Source organism: Scyliorhinus canicula, chromosome 17 (assembly GCF_902713615.1).
Source record: "Scyliorhinus canicula chromosome 17, sScyCan1.1, whole genome shotgun sequence".
NCBI lineage: Eukaryota > Metazoa > Chordata > Chondrichthyes > Carcharhiniformes > Scyliorhinidae > Scyliorhinus > Scyliorhinus canicula.
In genome coordinates this window covers 110,395,108-110,401,394 of record NC_052162.1, presented here as the reverse complement: position 1 = coordinate 110,401,394, position 6,287 = coordinate 110,395,108, and positions in this window count along the sequence as shown.

Sequence of the window (6,287 nt, the reverse complement as noted above, 5' to 3'; positions counted from 1 at the left end):
GCCATTCGGCCCACCGAGTCTGCACCGGCCCTTGGAAAGAGCACCCCACTTAAGACCACGCCTCCACACTATCCCTGCAACCCAATAATTCCATTCAACCTTTTTTGGACACTAAGGGCAATATATCATGGCCAATCCACCGAACCTGCACATCTTTGGACTGTGGGAGGAAACTGGAGCAAACCCACGAAGACACTAGGAGAACGGGCAGACCCCGTACAGACAGTGAACCAAGCCAGAAATCGAACCTGGGACCCTGGAGCTGTGAAACAACTGTGCTGACCACTGTACCACCATGTTGCTTCATTTCACACTGAGCTATACTAACTGGGAGAAGTTGGCTGTTACACTGTTCCGTTTTGTCTGATGAGACTAAACAACTCAGGTAGCCTAATTTATTGAAAAATTAGATCCATGCGTTTCCGTATTCTATTCGTTGTGAAATATTTATTCCACAAACGATGGGAACATCTTGAAAATTAGTCAATATCGATCAATATAAACACATTACATAAAATTTATGTCCAGAGGTTAAGAGCATGAAGTTTGATTTTTTAAAAAATATCGATATTCAACGAGGAAAGAGAAATCATATAAATTGTGTCTTCAGATATTAAGATACGAAGAACTGGTTTCATGGAGCTGTAACAGAACGGATTTCATTTTGAAATATAAGCACTGCCATTAAAATTTTTCTCAGATCTTTGTTGATAATTTGAGTTCCAATCTGCATCCGGACTGAATTTTTAACTCGGCAGACTCCCGGTTATACGGACAAGTTGAATATTATGAATAGGATCAAGCACTGATCTTACATCGTTTATTGTATTATTAATATCTGTTTGATACCAGTACAGCTGACAGTGCCTTCTACAGGATTGCAAAAGAGCTCCACAATTAACAGAGTCAAATTGTCCTTCATTAATTAGAGTTTCAAACTTTTTGGATAATCCGATTCATTATTTTCTAAACACGTGCCTGACACCAAATTCAATTTCCAGAATCCATATCTCTCCTCAACAGTTTGTGAACGAAACCCAAGATCGCAACAGCAGGGAGGGGTGATAATTCACATTGAATTTTAGCGGAAACATCTGTGGATTCTGTACAGAAAAGGCAACAAGCTGTTTCTAGCCGATTGATCAGACATGGTAAACACAACTAGAGCCCAGGCATTAGCAATGGAAGCTATGCATTCACAGATGAACCCAGCAACAGTCGGTTCACACAGTCCAGTCACTTCCCAATTGGTTAATATGGAACAAACAAATGCGATGGATTGCCAGAATCAATAACCTCTCTGAAGTAGCAAGACCACGAATCCTCTGAAACTGTCAAACTCTCCTGACACACCACTTTTCACAACCAGAAAGACGATTCTCAGATCATTTGGTCTTTCCAACACTGTAGGAAATATAAACGTTTAAGTAGTTTGTAGAGGTTAGGAAATATTTTAAACACGAGGATGCACAAACCCCCCGATAGTTTTAAGATCGTGGATCCAGTTGACTCACCAGAAAGCCCATACCATGGTAATTAGCTCCCGAAAATAGGCCTAACGACATATGCCTATCTGGATGGTGAAACCCAGGCGATTGCTTCCAGTTTTACCTGATAGCGAATATCCTGGAAGCACTAACCCAAATTCTAGGCCAATGTAACAGGCATCCCCGGGATCACAATTCCTTGGCATTAATAACAGATGATGTGTCTTTCACACAGTCGCGGTGGCACAAACCTTTTTAAAATGTATACATTTACGAAATGTGGGCGTCGCTAGTTAGACCAGCATTTATTACCCATCGCGAGTAACCCATCAGAACTTGATGGTGAGTTACCAACTTGAACGACTCCAATCCCTGTGGTGTAATTCCTGTTTCTCGGCCTGTATGACAAAGAAAGACCAGGGAGTACAACTTGCGACTGATGTTCTGTAGTAGTGAATGCATATGGACGCTGAAAGGTTAATGGCACCAATATAAAAGGACATGGAGGAAATAGTCCCGAATGTCATTTGTTTTAAAATATTTGTCGAATAAACGGTGAGAAATCCGCTGAATTGCAACGAGCGTAGAATTACGGTGGTGACGGCTTTGTCACCCATAAAGTGTAATATTGTCATATTTTCCTATGTCCAACCATTCTTAAATAGAACACAGAATATACAGTGCAGAAGGAGGCCATTCAGCCCATCGAGTCTGCACTGACCCACTTACGCCCCCACTTCCACGGAACCCACTAACCCCTCCTAACCTTTATGGTCATGAAGAGCAATTTATCCTGGCCAATCCACCTAACCTGGACTGGACAGTCTTTGGACTGTGGGAGGAAACCGGAGCATCCGGCGGAAACCCACACGGACACGGGGAAAACGTGCAGATTCCTCACAGACAGTGACCCAGCGGACCTGGGACACAGGCGCTGTGAAGCCACAGTGCTATCCACCTGTGCTACCGTGCGGCTCACGGTTGGAGCTCGTTATAAATGCTGCAACAAGTCTCATTGGAATATCATTTTGAAACATTTAATTACAGGATGTGGGCGCGGCTGGTTAGGCCAGCGTTTATTGCCCATTACTTGTTCACCTTCAGAAGTTCGTGGTGAGTTTCTTTCTTGACCCGATGCAGTCCTTGACGTGTAGGTCCACTAACTGTGCTGTTAGGGTGGGAGCTCCAGGATGTTGCCCCAACGACAGTGAAGGAGATATACTTCCAGATCAGGATGAATGACTTGGATGGGAACCTCCAGGTAGTGGGGTTCCTAGGTATCTGTTGCACTTGTTCGAAATGGTAGCGGTCGTGTGTTTGGAAGGTGCAGTCTAAGGAATTTTGGTGAGATACTGCAGTGCATCTTGTAGATGGTACACACCGCTGCCAGTGTTTGCCGGTGTTGGGGGATTTGAATGTTTGTGCAAGAAAGAACAACGAAATCTGTAACTGACCTTGTAAGAAAATACCTACGATAACCCACTGCCATTGGACCAGGGTTTGTGGAAGGGGGAGTAATCAAGCCGGCTGCTTTGTGCTGGATGGTATCGAGCATCTAGTGTTGTTGGAGCTGCACTCATCCAGACAAGTGGAGAGTATTCCATTAAACGTCTGACTTTTGGCTTATAGATGGTGGACAGGCTTTGTGTGTGTGTGTGTGTGTGTGTGTGTGTGGTAGAGGGGGGGGGGGGGCTCAAGAGTTATGAATTATTTGCCGTAGGATTGCTACACTTCGATCTGCCCTGGTAGCTAAAATATTAATATGGATATTCCAGTTAGGTTTCTAAACAATGATAACACACAGCATATTGATCGTGGGGGATACAGCGACGGTAGTGTCATTCAGTATCAACGAGTGGAGGTTGAACCCACTCTTGTCGGAGATGGTCTTTGCATGGCACTTTGTGGTGCGAATGTAACATGCCACTTGTCGACCCAAGCCTGGACATTGTCCAGGTTTTGTTGCATTTGGACATGGACTTCTTCTTTTTCTATAGTGTCGCGAATGGCACTCAACATTTTGCAGTCATCCGCAAACACCCCAACTTCTGACCTTATGATGCAAGGGAGGTCGTTGCTGAAGCAGCTGAAGATGTTTGCACCTTGGGCACCACGCTGAGGAACTCTTGCAGTGATGTCCTGGAGATGAGACGGTTGGACTCCAACCACCACAACCATCTTCCTTTGTGCCAATTATGACTCCAACGAGCAGAGAGTTTTCCTCCTGATTCCCATCGACTCCAGTTTAGCTAGGGCTCCTTATGCCATATTCGGTCAAATGCCGCATTGATGTCAAGGGCAGTCAGTCTCACCTCACCTCTGGCATTCAGCTCTTTTGTCAATGTTTGAACCAAGGCTGTAATGAGGTCAGCAGCTGAGTGACCCTGCCTAAAATCAGACTGAGTGCCCGCGAGCAGGTTATTGCTGAGTAAGTGCCGCTTGGTAGCACTGTTGATAACTCTTTCTATCACTTTGCTGATGATAGAGAGGAGACTGATAGCGTGGTCATTGGCTGGATTGGATATGTCCTATTTCTTGTGCACAGGACACACCTGGGCAATATTCCAAATTGCCAGGCAGCTGCTAGTGTTGTAGCTGTGCGGGAGCAGTTTGGCTAGCGGTGCAGCAATTTATGGAGCTCAAGTCGTCTGTACTATTGCCGGGATGTTGTCAGGAAGCATAGCCTTTGCCGCATCCAGCAGTGAAATGCGCCACTTCTTGAAATTTCGTGGAGTGAATTGTATCGGCTGAAGACTGGCATCTGTGATGCTGACCTCTGGCTGAAGATTGTTGCGAATGCCTGACCCTTTTCTTTTGCACATATGTGCTGGGTTCGTCCATCATTGAGGATGGAGATATGTGTCGAGACTCTTTCTCCAGTGAGTTGTTTATTGTCCAACACAATTCACGACTGGATGTGGCAGGACTACAGTGCTTAGATATGATGCGTTCATTGTGGGATAATCCAGATCTGTCTATTACTTGCTGCTTATACGCTTTGGCATACCAGTAGTACTGTGTTGTAGGTGCAGCCTTATATTGTTCCTGGCATGTTCTCCTGCAGCACTCTTCATTGAACCAGGGTTGCTTCCCTGGCTTGGTGGTAATGGTAGGTGGGGGACATACAGGGCCAAAAGGTTCCACATGTGGTTGAATACAATTCTGTTGCTGTTGATGCTCCTCAGTGCCTCATGGATACCCAGTAACGATTTGTAAGATCTGATCGATGTCTATCCCATTTAACACAGTGGTAGTGCCACACAACACCATGTAGGGTATCCTCAATGTGAATACGGAAATTTGTCTCCACAAGGACAGTGTGGTCACTTCTACCGATACTGCCATGGGCACATGCATCTGCAGCAGGCAGGTTAGTGAGGATGAGGTCAAGTAAGTTTTTCCCTCTTGTTGGTACCCTCACCACCTGCTGCAGTTCCAGTCTAGCAGATATGTCTTTTAGGACCCGGACAGGTGGTCCTACCGAGCCACAATTGGTGATCGACACTGAAGTCCCCCACCTGGAGCATAGGCTGCGCCCTATCATCCCTCAGTACTTCCTCCACGTGGTAATCAATATGGGGGCGGACTGATTCATCAGCTGAACATAGAAGCTTAGAATTTACAGTGCAGAATGAGGCCATTCGGCCCATCGAGTCTGCACTGGCTCTTGGAAAGAGCACTCTACCCAAGAGCATCCGCGCCTCCACCCTATCCCCATAACCCATAACCGAGTAATCCCACCCAACACTGAGGGCAATTTCGGACACTAAGGGAAATTTAGGATGGCCAATCCACCTAACCTGCACATCTTTGGACTGTGGGAGGAAACCGGAGCACCAGGAGGAAACCCACGCACACACGGTGAGAACGTGCAGACTCCGCACAGACAGTGACCCAAGCCGGGAATCAAACCTTGGACCCTGGAGCTTTGAAGCAATTGTGTTAACCCCTATGCCCAAGGGTGGGCGGTACCTGGTAATCAGCAGGACGTATCCTTGATCTCGAAGCCACGATACCTGCCACCTCAGCTCACCTTGACTCTCTGTTAGAAATGCATCAATAATTAAATTATCATATTCCTAATTCCTCTAATCGTTCCCCCTCGTCCCTTTAACCTTCTTCAGCCTTAAAATGCTCCCATAGTTCTAACTTTCTCCCATTGTCGCATCTTTTGATCCGTTAATCCAATCACTGCAACATTAGTGCTTGGGGCCTGGAATTCCCCCCTAAAATCTCTCCCTCTCTGCTCTTTGCGATCCCTATTAAATGTTTCGTAGCAGAATAAATGTATGATCAACTGGCCGTGTCTACTTATGGCCACCTGGTGTCGAATTTAGTATGTTAATGGTTTTGTGAGTGAACTTTGTGCAAATTACGATAGTATATAGATGCAGTTTGTTGTCGGATAATTTTACATTTCTTGCCAGGTGAAGGAAATAATCCGTGGAATTAACTACAGATCAGGTGTGGTTAGATTTTCACTTCTAATGCAACGCGGAAAAATCATCCAGTGGCCGATGTAGATATTGACAGGTTCCCGGGATGCTTTGATGGTTAATTAAAAATAATCCACGAAGGGCAATGTCTTTTTAAAAATTCATTGATAAGGATGTGGGCTTCGATGGCTAGACCACAATTTGTTGCCCATTTCTAATTGCCCTTGAGAAGGCGATGGTGGACAGGTGCAATCGCAGAGGTACAGGTACACCTACTGTGCCATGAGGCAGCGAAATTCAGGATTTTGATACAGCGACAGTGAACATAGAACAGTACAGGCCCTTCGGCCCTCGATGTTGTGCC